Raw genomic sequence first — 21516 nt, 5'->3', positions numbered from 1 at the left:
TCTACTTGTTAGACTAGAAAAAGGATTAGAGAATTTGAAAAATTTGAAGAGATGTTGTGAGCATTGGGTGGAGTTGGGCATGTTCAAAGTTCTTGAAATGGAGAAATGCTAGCCCACCATGAACATGGCATCCTGGCATCCCCACACCCCCAATCCCTTCTGTAGAGAGCTCTGGCAGTATGTCTTCCAGTATTCGCTGGCATTGGTCCTTTTCACAGTTTGGGTCTCTACCCTTTTAAAGGTTCAGGTTCATTCTCCACGTCTGATTCAAGGTGTTTCAGCATCTCTACCACTCTCTTACATGGAGTTTGCAAGATGTGGATCCTACAGATCATTCAGGGTGTCCACAGCAGGCTGAAAGGAGTGGCACACCTAGCAAATATATGATTTGAGTGGCTTGTAGCAACAACAGAAATGCTCATATTAAATGTAGTCTTCCTGCATTCTTGCCAGAAGTGCTTTGACTTCCTGTGACACTAGACATCGTGTGCTGGTTTTACCCTTTTCTTGGAATTTTATATCTGCTTGTACCTATAGAGAGTTACTTCAGCACTGCTGAAAATAATGACTTCTCCCCAGACATTAGTATTTCTCCAGTCAGTTAAGTTTATCATATCACTACATCATGGTCCAGTCCCAAGATGCTGAACTGAACTGCTAAATAACAAGGAATATTACAACAGCACGTGAACTCCATCTGGGCTGGAATCACAAAGGACAGTACTTGGTTGCATGCCAACATTTAAGCGGCAAACTGACCCCAGAGCAGTAGAGGGCACAGACAGGCAGGACTTGTCAGATACCCAACATTTGCTAGAGGCTGGGAATGTATCTATACCTGCTTTGCAACATGTACATTTTTCCTGTAACTAAGCTAACAAAGATTTTGTTTGTGGGCATATGGCACTTTTGCTGCCAAACAGCTCAAGTTGATCCACCAACAAATTTCAAGTATAGACAAGCCCTAAGTTTTTTGTGAGTTTAACAAAGAAAGAGGAGGGGGTGGGTACTTGGTAAAAGTGGGTGTGAAATAAAGACATATCTGAAGAGAACTACCTGAAATAACTAAGGAAGAAACTTGGTCCTCATTGCTTTAAGGGATTTCCCATGTTTTCAGATTGAAGTTGAATGTGTGTTTCTGAGGAAAGAGAGAAGTGTCTGAAATTGAGCACCCGTAAGTCTCCAAAAGTGAGAATTTGTTGTTGAACAGGTCTCCTGCTGTGTACTATCAAGTTGTTCTTATGAACAGCTTTAGATAGGAGTCAAACACTTGGATTTTCTGAGTGTTTGACTCCTATTAATGTGCCAGCAGACACCTGGCTTTTTTAAGATCAGGAAGGGCCACTGAGTCACGTAGTCTTGACCGCCTGTATAGCAGGCTATAGAACTTTTTCCATTGAATTTTGTGTCAAAACAAATAGGCTTTAATCAAATGACCTATCTTCTAGAAATGGAAGATGAAAAATCTACCATTTTGGTAGCTTGTTCCAGTGGTTAATCGCTATTAAAAGGAAACATTGACAGAGGGGTAGGGTTGTCTTTGTATGCCAAATTAACAACATGCAGAATTGGAAACGGTCTTGCTAACTACTGTGACCAAATTGTCTTTGTCCATTTATCTTGGAGACATCAGAAGTAGAACTGGGTAAAGATACTGAAAACAGTTCAGTGAGCTATTTTGTCACCTTTTTTGTATGACTTCAATACTTCCTGAATTTAAAATTTTACCTTTTTAGGGGGTATTAAGTCATTGTATACTAAAAATCCAGTTTGGTTATAGTGCTGCCCTTGTGGGAGCCCTTTGGCTACTGGATTAAGCACCAGAACCAGGAGTTCTTAATTTTTTCCTACCTTCCAGAGGGTAACAAGTTTTACTATAAGTGAAATACAAAGCTACATTAAAAAAAATTCCAAGTTGCTTGTAGGTAGATACAGATATAGGAACTAAGATTCCCAGAGAAGATTAATGGATTTTAGAAAAGTGTTCAGTTTGAAATGCCTAGGTTTAGCCCTTGCTGCTTCGATGGAGGATGGTGCTGTGGTAACTCAGCCTCTCTTTAGCTATGGTGTGTGGCAACCAGCTGTTCAGAGTTGCACAATTTTGGAGTCTTCCTTCAAATTTGACACAGCCCACAAAAGTGTGTTCTTTTCTGTCACCTGGGCTACAGTAGATAGCGCTTCTGAAGGCTTTATAATACTCTACAATTAGAGCTGTGCTTGCGACTTCAGTAAGCACACTTGAACTAGTCTGTCTTCTGTACAGTTTACACAGGATTTTACTGAGTATATAAGTTGTGATTGCATCAGAGCAAACAAATAATTTGGAGTAAAGGTGCGGTCCTGCTTCTCATGATTTTACTTTCCGTTCTTGACCTCTGATGCATCTGCATCTAGACGTGCACTGATATATCAGTTGCATATCGGATCGGCACTGATAAAAGGAAAATTAATATCATCAGCTATTGGCTTTTTTTAGGTGGTGTAGTCAATAATGTTACCAATAAATGCTGTGTGCATGAATGCAGCTGCACGCATGCATGCAGCCAGGAATGCAGATGGGCAGCTTGGAGAGTGGCATCCTGCTGGTGAGTCTGTGTGGGGGAAGGGGCATGGCGGGGGCAGTGAGGGAGGGAGGGAGTGGGGCTGGGGCAGGTGCTGCCCAGCCAGGGCAGGCTGCCCAAGCCCGGAGCGGGTAAGGAAGAGGGGCAGCTCTCTGCCACTGCACACCTCCCCATGGGAGGCATGGGGGGGCATATGTCCCCCTGGTTTTGTGTGCAGGGTGAGGGCAGGCTGCCCACTGCAGGCTCGGGGCCAGAGGCTGCACCAGCAGGTATGGCAGAAGATCAACTTGGCTTAGCATGGAACTCTTCAGTAAACTAAATCATAAAAAGGCAGCTTATCAGAAGTGGAAACTTGAAGAAATAACTAGGGAAGAATATAAAAGCATTGCTTGGGCATGCAGGGATGAAGTCAGGAAGGCTAAGCACAATTGGACTTGCAGCTAGCAAGGGATGTGAAGGGTAACAAGAAGGGTTTCTAGAAGTATGTCGGTAGCAAGAGGAGGATGCACCTGGGGAGGAAGAACCAGCGGCACACCTACAGGCTGGGGAACTCCCTTCTTGCCATTGTCGAGCCAGAAAAGGATCTTGGAGTCATCATTGATGCCACAATGAACATGGGCCGACAAAGTGGGGACGCAGTCAGGAAGGCCAACCATACCTTGTTGTGCATCCACAGATGCATCTCAAGCAGGTCCAAGGAGGTGATCCTCCCCCTCTATGCGACACTGGTCAGGCCGCAGCTGGAGTACTGCGTCCTTTTCTGGGCGCCGCACTTCAGGAGGGATGTGGCTAATATGGAGAGGGTCCAAAGGAGGGCCACCCGCGTGATCAGGGGTCAGCAGGGCAGGCCCTACGAGGAGAGGCTAAGGGACCTGAACCTGTTCAGCCTCCAAAAGAGAAGGCTGAGGGGGGATCTAGTGGCAGTCTACAAACTAGTCAAGGGGGACCAGCAGGCATTGGAAGAGTCCCTGTTCCCCCGAGCACTCCCGGGAGTTACAAGAAACATCGGACCCAAGCTAGCGGAAGGTAGTTTCAGGCTAGACATTAGGAGGCACTATTTCACTGTCAGGGCGGCTAGGACCTGGAGCCAACTTCTAAAAGAAGTGGTGCCGGCTCCTACCCTGGGGGTCTTTAAAAAAAGGCTGGACAAACATCTGGCTGAGGTCGTTTGACCCCAGTACTCTTTCCTGCCATGGCAGGGGGTTGGACTAGACGATCTCCTCAGGTCCCTTTCAATCCTACCAACTATGAAACTATGGATCAGGGAAGGCGTGAGTCCCTTACTGAATGGGGGAGACAACCTTGTGACAAGAGGATACAGAAAAAGCTGAAGTGCTCAATGCCTGTTTTGCTTCCATCTTTACAGTCAAGGGCAGTTCCCTGACCACTGCATTGAGCAGCACAGTTTGGAGAGGAGGTGAGCAGCTCTCAGTGGTGAAAGAGCAGGTTAGAGACTGCTTAGAAAAGCTGGATGTGCACAAGTCTATGGGGATGGATGGGATGCACCCAAGGGTGCTGAGGGAGTTGGCTGATGTGATTGCAGAGCCATTGACCATAGTTGAAAACTCATGGCAATCAGGAGAGGTCCTGGATGGTTGGAAAAGGGCAAAAATAGTGCCCATATTTAAGAAAGGGAAAAAGGAGGATCTAGGGAACTACAGACCAGTCAGCCTCACCTCAGTCCCTAGAAAAATCATGGAGCAGATCCTCAAATAATTCATTTTTAAGCACTTTGAGGAGAAAAAGATGATTAGGAACAGTCGGCATAGATTCACCAGGGGCAAGTCATGCCTGACCAACATGATTTCCTGGCTCTGTGTATGTCGGGAGACTGGTGGATGTGGTGTACCTTGATTTTAGCAAGACAAGGTTCTTTGGGTGAATCTGATATCTTTTATTAGACCAACTTAAATAGTTGGAAAACAATTATTAAGCAAGCTTTTGGGTTCAGAAACCCTTCCTCAGGCTAAGGAAGTTTCAGCAGTTGGTGTGTGCTCTTCCTGGATGGAATAAAAAATAAAGAAGCCAGAGGCTGGGCTGGTATGCATACAAGACAGGTAGTCAGTGAAAATGTCGATTGAGGAGTCAACGGGTGAGAGAGAGGCTGCGGGGGAGGGCGGGGGAGAGAGAAGGAGCAGCACAAAGTGGAGGGATACCTGGGGAGTCAGATGTCAGGCAGGTTATAATGTGTCATAAATCCAATGTCTATATTTAGTCCATGATTTTTAGTATCCAGGAGGTTGATGAAGTGGAGTTCATAGGCTCGTCTCTGGGAAGTGTTTTGTAAGTTTCCTTTGAGGATCAGGACTGAGAGATTGGAGAGAGAGTGGTTTTCTTGTGAGAAATGTGCCCCCACAGGAAATTGGGTATTTCTGTCTTTGATAGATTTCCGGTATGCATTCATTCTGGTACGTAGTTGTTGTTTGGTCTCTCCTACGTATTTTCCATGAGGGCATTTGGTGCATTGGATGAGATATATTAAATTTCTGGAGGTGCAGCTGTAAGATCCTGGGGTGCTGATGGCCCTCTTGTGGGGTGTAGTAATAGTGGGGGTGATGGAGATGTGTTGGCAGGTTTTGCATTTCTTGTCATGGCACAGTCTGGATCCTTTTGGTGTGTTCTGGGCCTGAGGAAGTATGCTTCTGGTGATGAGGTGTTAGCGAGGTTCGGTGCTTGTTTGAAGGCTAGGATGGGTGGCTCTGGGAAGATCTTTTTAAGAATAGGGTCTCTTTCTAGTATGGGTTGCAATTGTTTGAGGATTTTCTGTACAGGTTCAAGGGAGGGGTGATGTGTCATCACCAGCGGTATGCGATTTGTGGGGGGTTTTCTTCTGTACTGCAGCAGTTCTTCACGTGGTATCTGGGTGTCTCTTTCAAACTTGCGATCTATCTCTCTGGAGGCGTGTCCTTGTTGGGTGAAAGCCTTTTTAAGATTGTTGAGGTGGCAATCCTGGGTGTTCTCTTCAGTGCAAATTTGGTGGTATCTGAGGGCTTGGCTGTATATCACAGCTTTTTTGGTGTGTTTAAGGTGATTGCTGGTTCTGTGCAGATATGTATGTTAGTCTGTGGGTTTCTTGTATAATGTGGTCTGTATTGTATTATTTTGGATACTGATCATTGTGTCTAAAAAGGAGATGCTGGTGCTGGAGTATTCTAGAGAAAGTCGGATGGAGGGATGGTGATTGTTGAATTTCTAATGGAACTCAATCAGAGATTGCAGGTTTTCAGTCCAAATGATGAAGATGTCATCGATATATCTTAAGTATAGCAAGGGCTTGATGGTGCAGTTCTTGAGGAAGTCTTCTTCTAGGTGGCTCATAAAAAGGTTGCATGCTGTGGGGCCATTTTGGTGCCCTAGCTGTTCCCATCATCTGGAGGAAGTGTTGATTATTAAAAGTGAAATTGTTGTGTGTGAGGATGAAGTGTATAAGGTTAGTAATATCTTTGGGTCTGTATTCTGAGTTGTAATCTTGTTCCTGTAGATATGTAAGGCAGGCTTGGATGCCATTCTGGTGTGAGATGTTGGTATATAGGCTGGTTACATCCATGGTGGCCAGGAGTGTGTTGCTGGGAAGGTGGTCTATGGTTTTAAGTTTCCATAGGAAGTCTGTAGTGCCTTGTACAAAACTTGCTCTGTGGGTGACAAGCGGTTTTAGGATTGATTCAACGAAACCTGATATTTCCTCAGTTAGGGTCCCATGGTTGGATATGATAGGTCTGCCAGGGTTCCCTTGTTTGTAGATTTTAGGGAGCATGTAAAAAGTCCCCGGGTTAGGTAATGGGGGGATCAAGGGCTGTAGTTTTTCTTGTAGTCTTGATGGAAATGATTTGATGGTGTCGTTGAGTTTCTTGGTGAAAAGGGTAGTAGGATCTTCTTGTAGTTCTTTGTAGTAGGTGGTGTCAGAGAGCTGTCTGTTGGCTTCCTTTATGTAATCCTCACGGTTTAGGACGACTATGGCTCCTCCTTTATCTGCTGGTTTTATTACTATTTAGTGGTTAGATCTTAGAGATTCTATGGCCTTTTTCTCTGGTATTTTTTTCTCTTGATTTTAGCAAGGCTTTTGACACAGTCTCCCATAATGTTCTCTCAGGCAAGCTAAGGAAGTATGGGCTGCATGAATGGATTGTAAGGTAGATAGAAAACTGGCTGGAGGATCGGGCTCAGAGAGTAGTAATCAACGGCTCGATGTCTGGTTGGCAGCTGGTATCAAGTGGAGTGCCCCAGGGGTTGGTCCGGGGGCTGGTTTTGTTCAGTGTCTTCATCAGCCACCTGGAAGATGGGATGGAGTGCACCCTCAGCACTTGGCCCTCAGTGATTTAGGACGGAACAATTCCATGCACCAGTACTGGCTGACTGGCTGGGCAGCAGCTCTGCAGAAAAGGACCTGGGGGTTACAGTGAACGATAAGCTGAATATGAGCCAACAGTGTGCCCTAGTTGCCAAGAAGGCTAACAGCATACTGGGCTGCTTTGGTAAGTGTGTTGCCAGTAGGTCAAGGGAAGTGATTATTCCCCTCTATTCAGCATTGTTGAGGCCACATCTGGAGTACTATGTTCTGAGCCCCCCACTACAAAAAGGGCGTGGACAAATTGGAGAAAGTTCAGCGGAGGGTGACAAAAATGGTGAGGGGTTGGGGGAGGTGACTTACGAGAAAAAACTGGGGGAACTGTACTTATTTAGTCTAGAGAAGAGGAGACTGAGAAGAGACTTAATAGCAGTCTTCAACTACCTGAAGGGAGTTTCAAAAGAGGATGGAGCCAGGCTATTCTTAGTGGTGGCAGATGACAGAACAAGGAGCAACGGTTTCAAATTGCAGCAAGGGAAGTTTAGGTTAGATATTAGGAAAAATTTTCTTACTAGGAGAGTAGTAAAACACTGGAGCAGGTTACCCAGAGAGGTGGTAGAAGCTCCCTCCTTGGAAGTTTTCAAAACCTGGCTAGACAAACCTTTGACTGGGATGATCAATTTGGCCTGTCCTGCAATGAGCAGGGCCTGAGGTCCCTTCCAACCCTAACTTTCTGTGATCCTTTGATCACTGATGAGGCAGCACTGTAATAAATGGCACACCACTTATGAATTGTAGCAGCCTTAATTTCAGAATGGCTTTTGTTTATGTTTGATTGACTTTGGTACATGATATTTTTAAATTGGCTGTGATCTGGAGAAGAGGTAAACAAATCTTTAGTTTACATAAGTACTTTATTAATGTGAGTTGCCCAGTAGGCTGAAATGAAATTTAAGCATGTGTATTAGCCTTTGCAGGATTGAGATCTTTCAGCCTGGTCTAAATGTTAAATGTTGCTATAATAATTTTTTGATGTTATATAGTTTATAGTCAAGGCAGTGTGTTTATAGTTCATGATCAAAGCAGTGTGCTTATATGGTGTTAGTACCAGCCACGATATTCATGGGTGGCAATACACACAATAACACACTGTTTGGGATTGATTGTCATTTCAAAGTAACCAAGTATTGATAATGAGGCTGTGAAAATTCTAGTACAAGGCCTTTGCATTAAGGGGAAATAATTAATAATTTTATTATCTTAAGGTAACAGGTTACCTTAAACTAACTTCTGCTTAGAAAGCAAGAAACATCTATGGATTTCAGCAGTGGAACAGAAATATGCAAAAAATTTTGAACTATTATATTAATCTTAGCAGGTCATGGTTTGAGAACAAATTTATGGAGCTGTTTGTGATCTTGTGGTCATGAATACTGTCAGATGGCTGTCAGATGTCACTTTTGCTGAAAAACAGCAGCTTTATTATTTTGTGGTTTGTATTATTGTATATAAGTATGTAAAAGCAGAAAATGAAATTAAAACCAGACGGTGAAATTTTCCGTACTTCAGAATTAACCAAAAAGATTTGTTTTTATGGCATTTGCACCTTTCATTTCATTTTGGCATAATAGAAAAATGCCTTATAAAGTGGTGTTCTGTTATTTTATAGATATAAGCCTATTTTATTCTTACAGGAATTAATTTGGGCTTCATAAATGTTAGTTATTTGTTAAATTGCTTTATAGTTTAAAGTGGATGGGCTACTTAGTCTTGAATTGGAATGAGCCGAGAACCAGAACTGGTATTAGTCACCATTCGTTTGAATAGTGTTGTTGCTAGTTCTAACACACATTTTTACTTCACTGTTCTTTAGCAGAATATATACAAGTGCCCTTTTTCTAAAATTTCTATTCAGTATTTTATAACAACAATTACAAGTAGCTCATAACAGCTGCAGTAACAAAGTGTAAAACTTACATACATTGAGATTGGCTTAAATGTTGGTCTTTTCTTTCACCCACTAGTAATAAGACTTGGACCATGTTGATTACTGCGCATGTTTGGTTCTGGTAGTCAATGTAAGTACAATATAATGGGTAGAAAAAATCTGTTCTGTTGGTGGGATGTGCGCCAAACACGAGCTTTATTTTGACATCAAAGGGTTAAGGAAAGCGAGTGGTCATACACAGTAGCAGCTGCTGCTTGAGCCAAATATTGATCTTATGTGTTTTATTTCATGCTACATACTTCTTAAATCTGATATCAATATTAATGTGTGTTCAATTGTGTAGGGTTTTTGACAGGGAGAAACTTTTTTTTTTTTTTCAATTTATGTAGCATAAGGCCTGCCAATTTCTTGGTAAGTAGCTCTGGTGATAAATGGTGGGGCTACTAGCATGACTAAATAGAGAGAGAGAGAGAGAGTGTGTGTGTGTGTGTGTTAGGAAGGGGCTCATAGCATGTAAACATCAGAGTTCATTAATCCCAGCTAAATCTTTTTGTTACAGAGACATTAGAGTGGTTATGGACTTTGACCGTAATGCTCTACTTAGCTGACTGGCAGAAAGACAAAATAACGGTACTAAAAGCCTGAATTCAACCACTCAGAAACCCCTTATTTCTCTGATGGTCGTGTAGCTGCAAAACGTGTTGAGGGATGAGGGAAGAGAGTACAAGCTGATGTGAAAAGGTCAGCAATGGTGCATTCTTAATATTTATTGTATAACAACCTTCCTGTGCATTAAGGTAGCTACCTAAACACATTTAGTATACAGCAGGACTGTCTGTATGGCAGCTCCTGGGCTGCCAGCCTGGGCACTGCTTTCCCTACCACTTAATTAGTGGTGGCTGCTGCTGTGTCCAGCATCCTGCTCCCTCCTACTTTGTGTCTGTGCCTGGCCTGGGTGTGGACCAGCACTGTCCCTGGACTGAGGTATCCTGCAGCTAGGTTGCAGGAGGAGACTTGGGAAGCCTGTGAAGTGCATCAGTGTGGTACAGTGTGGTGCCATGCAGTGCTGGGGTGGGCACATGGCACAGCTTGCAGAGCTCAGGGGGACTGGCATGGTGCAGCAGTGAGGCGAGGGGAGCACTTGCTACCTGGTGCAGTTGAGGAGGGGTCATGTGACATGGCATGCAAGGCATAGGACCTCTATCGTGGTGGGGAGGGGCTTGCTGTGTGAGGTGGGGTGCAGCCTGTGCAGCATATGGCTTGGGGTATGCAAACTGGGATGTGTGGCTGGGGTGCGTGCCTCTGGCCACTCAGAAGGTGGACAGCCCATGTGTACAGGAATTGTCAGTGATAAAATTAGGAATTCTCTTGAACAGGAAAGGTTAGAAAATATGGGGTTTTGATAAGAGACAGGACTCATGGAATTATCATCCAGTTCTCTTTTCTCATCTTAAATGCTAAAGATGAATTCTTGTTTAAAGCTTCCTGCCTGTTGTGAATATTCTTGTCTTTATTTTTGTACGTTGCTACTTTTCCAATCTCTTCTGTCCCTATGTTGTAACCAAGTAGCTGTACTTTTCCCTTTTCAAGTGTTATCTAAAGGACTAACTAAATCAGAAATGTATTTTATAAGCTTTTGAAGCAGTGTGCTTACTTCATTAGATGCTGTGATGTAATGTGTCCCTTTACAGTATCTGATGAAATCAGATACTGTAAAGATCTGCTTACAAAAGCTTACGCGATGCTTCTTTGATTTAGTTAGTCTATAACATGAGTGACACACTCATCTGCCCCACGGAGTTGGATTAAGGTTTCTGGGCCAATCTGCTGGCTGGATCGGGGCTGACCTCCTGTACAGCGCCTGCAGCACCAGGTCCAGCCCTTGTGCTGCATGTAGAATGCACTGGCCATGGGGCAGACACAGGGTGTTTACTGCTTGTGGCACATGGGCTGGACCTGGTGCTGCAGGCAGCACCGTGGACCAGGATACAGTGTGTGCTGCATGCAGCGCTCTGTCACTTCTGCTTCCGTACAGCCTGATCCAGACTGGCTCTAGAGCTAACCCGGGGAGCTGGTCAGGCATGGGCATTGCATGTAGTGCATGCTCTGGATTGACCCCCTGGGTTGTGTGCAGGGTGTGTGGCACTGGGTCCAACCTGATTATACAGCTCCACAGACCAGATGTTTGATTCCTGTTGTCTGTAAAGTGCAAATATACCATGCCTTTTTCCTGACTTCAGACTAACACAGCTAACTACCTTTCTCTTACTAAAAGGAGTCATCAAGGTTTTTATACCAGCCAAGATGCACCAAGGACCATAAAAGTTTCTTCTTATGTTCTGTGTAATGTCAGCATGGCTTTAGGGACTATGTTTGTTATTGCAACAAAGAAAAAAACAAAAAACTTTGTTTTTAATTGTGGCTTCATGGAAAACTATTCAGAAAATGAAGCAGAATCTGCTAAAGGAAAGAGGGGTATATTTCATTAAGCAAATTATTTGAACCCTCACAAAAGTTCCTCTTTGGAAATGCACCATATTGGATGTTCATTTTGTATGTGTATATAATTAATTATAATATTCTGACCCAGTGGTTTTTGTCATGACCATTAAAACTTAATGTTGTTTTCTCATATTTTCTCACATTAAAAAAAACCCTAAATTGTGGATGGAATCAAGGGAAATTAAGGCCAGAAAAGAGTTGGGGGTTTTTTCTTCATTTCCCCAAATAATCATGGTCTCTTCCTGCTAAAAGCTAAATAATTTTAATGATTTAGTTTCTATTTTTCCAAGTATGATTATTTGAACTGTGGTAATAATCAGGGCCCTGTTGGTATACGTGGTATATAAAGGTGGTAGATGTGGCCCTGACAAGCTCCAAGTGTAATTTGAAACAGTCAGCACAAGCTCAGTAGCAAAGTAAGTAAGTAGGAGGAGAAGGCAAGGATTACAGCAGTAAGATCACATGGTTATTTATATTGGTTGAAATACAATTCAGAGAATTGGAATCCTGAGCTGATCATTATTATTTATAAATGAACAAAATCTATCACTTAGTTGCTGACCAACATAGCCACCACTAGTTGATTTCCTGGAGGTTTTGCCAGAGAAGTGGGTCTGAAAGAGTTACTTGAAAGAGGGAGTACTGGCCTTCAGCTTAATCTATGTTGAACCTTATTCTATAAATACCTTCCCAGGAAGAAAGCATTGGAGATGTTCATTGGAAAAACAAGAAGAAACAAAAGGAGAACTCATATGGTGACATCAGTTGCAGAGCTATCAGTCCGAGGCCCTGTGTTTAAAATTCAAGAGCAGATAAATAGGGAGGACAGAGTTGTGCAAAGCCTTGAAGTTGAAGACAAAACTTGAATTCGATGGACTGGAAAAAAGGAGCCAGTGACAGGATTTAAGTCTGTCATACATGAGCAGGGAAGATGATTTTAGCAGTTGGGCATTTTTCTGGACTGGAAGTGAGGCCAACAATAAAGGTAGGACAGTATGATGAGGCCTAGATTTTTTGTTTTGTTTGTTTTGCTTTAAAATCACCTGGTTCATTTTGTCTGGCAGAAACATACCCAAAACACAGCCTGTTATGTTGGCATTTCCTATAGCATTTGTGGCTGCTTTAATTGGAAGATTGTTAAGTTCATCTAAATTCACATATCCCATTTTCCGGTATATCAGGTAAAAGCGTCATAAAATCTGTCTGTAACAACTTTTCCTTTTTTTCTTTATATTGCAAACAAGTATCCAGAAGTTTTTGTGAGAAACTTCTACTATGTGTGTATTCAGTGACACTTTTTCCAATTGTTTTTCTTGAGTGTTTATATAAATTGGAGAGACCGACAAGGTTCCTTGGGTGAATTTGATATCTTTTATTAGACCAACCCAAATGGTTGGAGAATAGTTATTAAGCAAGCTTTCAGGTTCAAAAACCCTTCGTCAGGCTAAGGACGCTGCAGCAGTTGGTGCGTGCTCTTCCTGGATGGAATGAAAAGTAAAGAAGCCAGGGGCTGGGCTGGGCTGGGGAGTCAGTTGCCAGGCAGATTATAATGTATCAAAAATCCAATGTCTATGTTTAGTCCCTGATCTCTAGTATCCAGCAGGTTGATGAAATGGAGCTCATAGGCTCGTCTCTTGGACAAATTTATCTTTTGCATCAAAGTTGGCTTCTCCTTTATGCACATGAATATAATGCTTTAAAAGTTCATTTTAATTCTTGACACGCAGTGCCACATTGTGAAGCAGTGTGTATACCCAAGGGGGAAATGTAAGTGCCTCACATCACTCAACTATTCCTTCTACTGATTAAGGAGTGACATTGTCTCAGATGCCCTTTGGAAGCAGTCAGTCATTTTCAGTCAGAAAGATGTTCACTCAGAAATGAGGCTTGAAAGGGAAAATGTAACTCACATAAATCGAGGACAAAGTGAATCCCTGGCATTTCTCTTCCTTTTCCAATAGAAGTGTAGGGGATCCCACTCGGAAGTGTTTTTTGATTTGCATGGTGAATCATTTGATGTACGACTGTTTAAAGGTAAGATCAGATAGAAAATCAATGCTTGTTCAGTACATTTTGAAATATAAATTAATCCAGTGTTAAACGGCATTGTATTTTATAGTTGCAATGCAAACAGAACATGTAATACAGATGCTTTATATTTATGTTATACTCTTTATCCTTTCTGAGCAGTATTGCATTTTTTTGCTTTATTAAAAATCGTATTAATTCTGAATCTAGCTTAGGCTCCAAGAAGATTCAAGTGTAAATCAGTGGCACTCAACCTTTTGGCCCTGCAGGCCTGAGTGGGGCAGTGTTGGTCTATGGGCTAGATCCATGTGCAGTTGGTGCATGCGGTTGGTCCATAGGGCTGATCGTGCTGTGTGCTGACCTAATCCTGCACCGGTCCAGATCTGTCTGCATACCAGGCCAGATTTGGCTGCATGCTGGTACGATCTAGCACGTGGGGCTACATTTTGTGGCCTGCAGGGCTCCGCATCGGGCTAGAAATTTGGCATCAGGGGAGTGGCAATTAATGTTGCGACTGGTCCCCCCAACCAAATTTCCAGACCCTTGGGAAATCCCATGGCCTGGATGACACGGCTTCATGAGTTAGATTTGACTAATGGTGGGAGGGAGGGTTAAGCACCCCTGTTCTATATAGTTCTCCATCTTGCTTAGGAGGATTTGCTACTTGATAGTAAAGCTCTGCATTTTGGCAGCAAGTGAAATTCTGTGCACAAGAGCTGAGACACCAACTAATTAGCTTTGGTTATATGTAGCACCAAACTTAAATATTTATTTATGACTTACTGTATTTCAATCCAGTAATCCATAAATAAATATTTAAGTTTGCTGCTACAACATGAAACCACGTTGGCTGTTACATTTGTAGTGTCATAGGAAATAGTTCAGTAGTAGAAGTAGGTTGTAAATTGGGTTTGGGGAGAAGCTACATACAGGTTTCCCTTTCCAACCGCTGGGATTAGGTTCCTGAAAGTTCCCGTGTTTGGCAAGACAAAAGGCTTATGGGAAAAATGGCAGGTGGTGGGATAATGCGTGGCCACAGAAAACTGTGGTTACAAAAAACTGTATATTATGGTAGCCAAAATGTTACATAGATTATTAAGCGTGGATACTCAAAATCGTGGTTGGCGAGGGAAACCTGTAACTAATTTCATTGTCAGTTAAATGGTGCCAGTGGAGTTGACAAAAGGATAGCTATGAATTCATTACCAGATCTCAAATAGATGAAATACTCCTTGAAGCTTCAAACAGACTCTCGTTTGGTTTAATCTTCCAAATTACAAAATATCATCAAGTACTTTGACTTTATTTTGCATTTGTGTGCTGAAGGACACTCATGGTCACCAGTGTAATATGGTCTCAGTTCAGTATCCCGTTCTAGTTCAACAAAAATGTGAATGAAGTTTCTCCCATGCTTAAATATTTACCTGAACAGGAATAGATTTAAATATGTACTTAAAAGTCTTGCTGAACTAGTACATATATCAAGGATTTTTTGGATTATGAATATGTTTCTGTTTAATTTTGAAATACAAAACATTAAAAAATAATAGTTTTTGATGCATGTATTGTATAACATGGAATTGAATGAACGTTGGTTCAATATATAGACTACCTCCTTGAGTCTAATTAATTGGGGGGATTAAAATTGTTCATTTTAAAATGCTAGTTTTAGCTCAGTTCTAGCTGGAAAATATACAATACAGATAAGGACCATTTATAATTGTTATTTGAATGTAGTTGCATGTATATTACTTTTTCAGGAAGAGAGTGGTTTATGTACTTACCTTGCTTTAAAGAAAGCAAGTGGAAAATTTTTTAAACTGCAGTTCTTTGAATGTGGTATTGTGGTGTGCGGTTCCTTGTTTCTGTGCTGTAGGTGGGCATTGGACAATCAGAAGACATATTTCTATTTTTAAATGTTTTAATTTGATCACACCTTAGTTACCATTGTGATCCTGGAACTTGGGTCAGTCACCAATGCAATGCAAGTGCAACTGTGGTGCTAACGTTAACAGGACTTTTTTTCATTTAAACTTAGTTTAGAGGTATTTGCAAGGATAAAAAAAAAAGTATTTTAGAGACCATCACATTTTCTATCATGTTACTAAAACATTTTTTTTTCTTATAGTAAGGTCATTGCACATTTGCCTGGCCTGTTGATACTATTGCATGTGGTCATGACTTATGATACTGTGAAACCACACATTGTAGAGGTAGCAGAATTAAGCAGAAATCTAAATATGTTTTGTAAAGCTGTTTAAATTTTTAAATCTGAATTGTAGCCATGTACCCGCAGTCATGCAGCTGGCTAAAAGTAGTTACTGTTATCCATTTTAAGTGTGTTTGTGTGTGTAGCTTTTCCGTTAGGTTAAGCTTTCTGAATTCAATTAACAAAAGGAAATACAAAGAAAGGCACCAACATGCTTGTGGATTTAGTGGTGGTATTTTCTTTTGTTTCCTTTTACTCTTGTTTGATTCTGGTGTTATCAGCAGGTTGTAGAATGAAACTAAATCCTAGAATCTGGAAGAATTTTAGATAATTTAACAGGTAAGAGTTGAAACTTGCCTCTGCAGATGGTGGGGTCAGATGTTCTCTTGAGAGAACTCATATTTGTTCACAGCAGACTTTGCTAATGGGCTTTTACAATTTAATGAGTCTAAAGCCAATATGTGTGTATTAAGGAAAATATGCAGACAGGGGATTACTTTACTCCTGATCATCTTTGAGGGTAATGTCTACCTCTTTCATCCCGAGACTACGCTCTACTACAGCAGAAAGCTGTCATGAGCAGGGAGTGTTTTGGCCCCTCAGTGAGTTGGGTCCAGCCTCACTTGTGAAACGTCATCTAGCTCCTAGGGATCAGGCAGTGAACAGAGGCAGCCTCAGTGGATAGAGACACCTACAGGGAGTAGGAAGGTTCCTGCATCAGGCCGTGTGGTGGGAACGGTTGGATAACTGACGTGCTGAATGTTTTTTTCAGAAGAAATAAAGCTAAAGTTGGGGTTGACAGGGTGCAAAAAGGCCCGAAGCAGACTCTGGTTATTAGGGCTGTGCGAAGCTTTGGTTGCTGATTCGATTTGGAGGTGATTTGGCAGCCGAATCTCTGAATCCAGATCAAATCAGGAGACCTATTAATCTCTCCAAATCAGAAGCCTCCGATTCGATTCGGAGAGATTCGATGATTCGGACATAGGTGCAGCTTTATACGTTTTTCCTAGGTACCTCGAGGTACCTGGCGCGGCTTGTGAATGCTGAGATGGTGGGGCAGATGAAGCATTCCATGGGAGCGTGGGGGGGTCCCCCATGCACTCAGAGGCAGAACCAGAAGTTCTTCTGGTCCGCTTCTGGGTGTGCCGCGGAGCATGTGAGGGACCCCCTCCCCCAGCTCGGCAACTGGTGGTGCCTCCTGGGTCTGGGGGGGTACCCAGGATCCCCTTTCGGTCGATTGCTGAGCCAGGGAGATGCAGAGGGCAGGGGAGGGGGTGTCCCCTGCGTGTTTGGTGGCAGACCTGGAAGTGGACCAGTCCACTTCCGGATCCACCCCCTCGCTTCCATGAGACGCTCTGTCCGCCCCACCATTTCAGTATTCCTGAGCTGTGCCTGGTACCTCAAGGTACATAGAAAAAACGTATAAAGCTGTGTCTATGGCTGAACTGCTGATTCTCCGAATCAGAATCAAATATTGAGATTCAGCCGAATCAGATCGGGACAGTGATCTGAATCAGCGAATTGAATCATTGTCCCCTGAATTGGGCTGATTACGAATCAAATACTGCCCACTTCGCACACCCCTACTGGTTATGGTGTTAATATTTCTAGGGTTGAGGGGACCAGCCAGCTACCTATGAAGGGCTTCTTTTGTTGTTGTTCAAGAGGAGAGGTATAACTGGTAAGGTTTATGCCCTGGGACAAACCTGCTGCAGGGGAAACTTCACTGTGGAGGTCAGGGCTGGAGCAGCGAGGCTTGAGGCAGCCCCACTGCTGCCAGGGTAGCTGTCAAGTAAAACCTTTCTGTGCATCTTAATGCAGCCATTGCTGAATTTTGTCAGGATTGACAACTGCCAAAGGTGAATTTAGTGGCAGAAGGGCAACTGCAGTGGACCTAACCCAGCATCGAACCTAACCCAGCATCTGCTTTGTTAACCCTCTAGTTGCTGACTGTGCCAATACCTCCTGCCTGGCTGCTTTATAGCACCCACTTTAAATCTGTGGCTGGGGCTTATGCCCTGCCTGCCTGTCCCAAGTTATGCTACAGTTTAAGAGGCTAGTATATTCCATTCGGTTGTGCCTGTGGATTGTGTACTAGAGCAGCATTTCTGAACCCATGGGTCATGACCCAAAAGTGGATCGCAATAATATATGAAAGGGTCATGAACAAACTTTAAAAATGGTTTCTCCTTTAAATGAGAAAAAATGTGGGAAATTGTGGGTTTTCCTTTGTAGGCTGGCAGAGTTCCAGCCTGCAAGGGGCTGCTTGGGCTCCCCTGTCCCACACACACACTCCTTGCCCCACATACCCCTCTGACCCCCCACACACCAACCACCTGTCCCATACACTATGGGGCTGGGGGTGGGGGGCAGTGGATTGGGAGTGAGGGGCACCAGCAGGGCCAGAGGGCTGTTTTCTGCTTAAACTATTTACTGGGTCAGGACTGGCTTTCAATGTTTAGAAATGGGTCCTGGTACAAAAAAGTTTAGAGTACCTACTAACTGGATGGATTGGTTCATTTTAAGTTAAAATCTGATTATTTTATTACTATTACTCCTGAGTAGCTTGAGAGGAAATGTCCCAGTGCTAGTATACAATACACGCATGTTTGTCTCTAGATAATGCGCATTATCAAAAATTGCAGAATACAAGTTTTTTAGAGACTGAGATTAATATATAATCAGTTTGTTTTAGAGTAATATGGTAGCGTGGTCTTCCTGAAGCATTGTGCTGAAGATAGTTTTGGTGTTCTTATTTTCCTAACCCCTGTCTGTCTGGGTGTACTGCAGTAGTCCCCTCTCCCCCCTCCTTCTGCCCTGCTTCTCTTCTCATACTGACTAATGCTTCAGATGAAACTCTCCTCCTGGGGTCTGGTTTATCGATGTAAATTCAACAAAAGAATGTATAAACTCTTCACTCTTCTCAATCCTGGACTGGCCGTTTTTCCTGGGTTTCATAAACAGTTTTGCATTAGGTTTCAGTTGATCTTGTTTGATAGCCAGAGCAAGAACTACTCAACTTACAACACATGGCTTCCTTCCCATCTCTAATAATGTCAGCAACTCCACCAGGCCTCTTGTCTGTCTTGTATGGACAGTTTTTTTTCATTCCATGGCCATGAATGCACATTCAAATAATCTTGGAGAATTTGTTTGTTTTCCTAGTAGAAATATTTACTGAGAGCAATGCGTAGGGACATTCCAATGCTGAGGCCCTGAAGAGTGGTGAGCTTGCAATGCAACCAGGAGGGACCCCTGTGCACACATCTCAACATGCTCTGCAGCTTTTCTTAGTCTGCCTGGTGACTGATGGCAGCAGTGCATAAGGCAGCCCAGATTGACTGACCCAGATTGCCCATGGTTAGCCTGTGTTTCCTTGCAGCACAATGCGGAGGTGTGTTATGCTTCCTGCTGGAGAACAATGTTCTCTTCTGAGAGAAGCCACAGCATATACAGATATTTGCTTTCCCAGGAGAGACTCCTGGGAGTGATTTAACTTTGGTTGTTCCCTGGCTATTTTTCTCTTGAAGCAGCCATTTTAATTCTGTGAGGAAAAAGTCTGAACATCTGTACACTCATGGTGTTTCCTGGGAGAGCAGCAAGTCTTCCAGGAGAAACTGAATGCCTGTAAAAGGCACACGTCTTTCATTGTGCTTGAGTATTTTTGCTTTATGAAGCACCCATCTGGTAGCTAATATTCCCCAAACTCTGGGTTTAAAAGTAGGGGTTGGCAGCATATGGTCTGCAGTGCTGCTGGGTTTGCCCTATGGAGCTAGGGGGAGTATGGCAGTGTTCTAGCAGCAGGGGGGCTTTATGCCAGGGCTGTGGGATGAGGAGCTGCACTTGGGCCAGGGGGCTGGGAGTTGTGCCCATGCTGCTGCTTTTTCTAGACCTCCTCTCTCTTCCCTCCCCCTCTCCCCTATGCTCCCCCTGGTTGTGGTGTGGGTGGGGATCTCAGCTGCTTAGCTCTGGTGTAGGTACAGGCAAAGTCTCCAGTTGTCCCCAGTCCATAGCAGAATGGAGCCAGGTTGTTCTGGATCATGGCTCCCAAAGGTTTCCCAACTCTACCTTAAAGCACTGCGTGTCAGTAAAAGAGATGCTGTGTTGCCCAGGGAATCGAGAAGCATAGCTTGCATGACTGGTGGTAAAAAGAAGCAAGAGAGGAGGTTTATTAGGGTTCTAATTACAGTAGTCTATTAAAAAAATACAGAAAAAAGGAATTACAGGTTAGGGAGCATTTTCGTCCTGAGTGCTAAACTGGCTAACCTGGTCTGTTATTCTGACCTACCTTTTAGGCAGTCCAAATCAGTGGTCTGTGGATTTTGGAGAGAGACTTTTCTGGTGTCTGTGGACAAAAATATTATATGTCCATTTTATTATTTTAATAGATCATTGCTATTTCATCATTCCAATTGTGTTCACTTCCGTTGTTTCTTTTCATACAAAGCAAACTTATCACCTCTTCCAGGAAAAAGTCACCTTTATAAAACTTTTAATATGTTATTTTTTTCTGATATATTTTTGTCTTCATGTATTGAGAACTTGTTTCTGTGTACCTAATAGAGGTGCACCGATATATCGATGCCATATTGGATTGGCACCAATAAAAGGAAAATTAACATTATTTGCTATTGGCTTTTCTTGGCTGGTGTAGCCCATAATGTACTGATCAATATAATAGGCTTTCTGGCTGCAGCCCTGGATGCCACGTGCAGCCGCCACATGCACGTGGCAAGGAATGCAGCTGGGCAGTGTGGCGAGCAGTGCCTTGCAGGTATATCTGCGGAGGGGAAAGGGCATGGGGGAGGGAAAGTGCATGGGTGGGGCAGGTCAAGGCCCCCATGGTGGGGGAGGGAGTGGGGCAGGAGCTAGAGGTGCTGCCCAGCCAGGGCAGTGAATGAGACCCAGGGCTGGGGCAGGGAGTAGGATGGAACTGCGGGCAACTCTTCCAGGGGGCACGGGGGAGGGTGGGAGGGAGGGGTGTATCCCCACTCCTGCACGCTTTCCCGGGGCAGGCATGGGGGACATGTGCCCCCCCTGGATTTGTGTGCGGGGCAGATGCAGGCTGCCAACTGTGGGCTCAGGGCTTTCCACCCTGCTGCCTTTGCCCCGGGAGCCGCACGCTGGCTGTGTCCCCCCTGCCTGTCCAGCAGTGGTGGCAGTGGCAAGTACCCTTCTGCTGCTGGGCATGCAGGGTGCATGCAGCCAGTGCCCGGCTGCTGGGGGCAAACATAGCAGGATGGAAAGCCCCGAGCCCAGTTATAAGTGTCCCTGTGCTTAAAAATGGTGGTGACGGTGCTTGAACTAAAGCTCATTACATGGTGCTTGAACTAAAGCTGATTTTTGTAGTGCTAAGACTCTGATTCCCTGGACAAGTCATGGTGGCTCTGTCCCGCTGCCCACCCCAGTCCTGGGCTCTCATTCACCACCCTGGCTTGGCAGCACCCCTCGCCCCTGCCCTACTCTGTCCCTCACTGTGGGGGCCTCGATCTCCCTCCCCCCCCCCATGTCCCTTCCCCTGAATAGGCTTATCTGCAGGGAGCTGCTCTCCACACTGCCTGGTTGCATTCCTGTAAATCGTGTATCAGATCAATATTGGCTGATATGCCTGGTGAATAATCGGCTATTGGTATTGGCCGAGAAAATCTTTTATCTGTGCACCCGTAATGTTTAATCATAGCAACCTGCTCTGAATTTGCATTCAAGATGATGGATATTTAAAACTGCAAAATGAATATAATTATTTTTCCTCTTGAATGTTGATAGTTAGTATGACAAGGAAATTGACCCTGGTTGTGAATACTTGTGTCAGCTTTCTACAGAGAACCCTTTCTTAGGTAGGTTGCTATGCATGTTTGTTTTTTAGTAATAAAATTTTACAAACCAAATAGTTGAGTCTACATCATATTGAGAGCCTAAAGTGAAGGAAGATTTAAGATTAATCTAACAACTTATTTTTAAATAATTGGTCTACTAAGGGGGA

At 43.6% G+C, this 21516-nt stretch overlaps 1 protein-coding gene across 7 annotated transcripts in view; it reads left to right on the top strand.

Moving 5' to 3' along the window:
* The window catches only part of SEMA4D (semaphorin 4D), a 158167-nt gene that overhangs the window by 20706 nt on the left and 115945 nt on the right, over positions 1-21516 (top strand). For 2 of the 7 annotated variants that reach the window (XM_019478051.2, XM_019478050.2), the window contains exon 1: positions 12030-12281. The exons of the other annotated variants lie outside the window; for them this stretch is intronic. The gene's annotated coding sequence lies outside the window, so the exon portion shown is untranslated. Of the gene's footprint in view, positions 1-12029; positions 12282-21516 lie in introns of those variants that run through there. 7 annotated transcript variants of the gene reach the window in all.

This window comes from Alligator mississippiensis, chromosome 3, assembly GCF_030867095.1.
Source record: "Alligator mississippiensis isolate rAllMis1 chromosome 3, rAllMis1, whole genome shotgun sequence".
NCBI lineage: Eukaryota > Metazoa > Chordata > Crocodylia > Alligatoridae > Alligator > Alligator mississippiensis.
The sequence above is the reverse complement of the archived record's forward strand: the minus strand, read 5'-3'. Positions and strand labels throughout refer to the sequence as shown.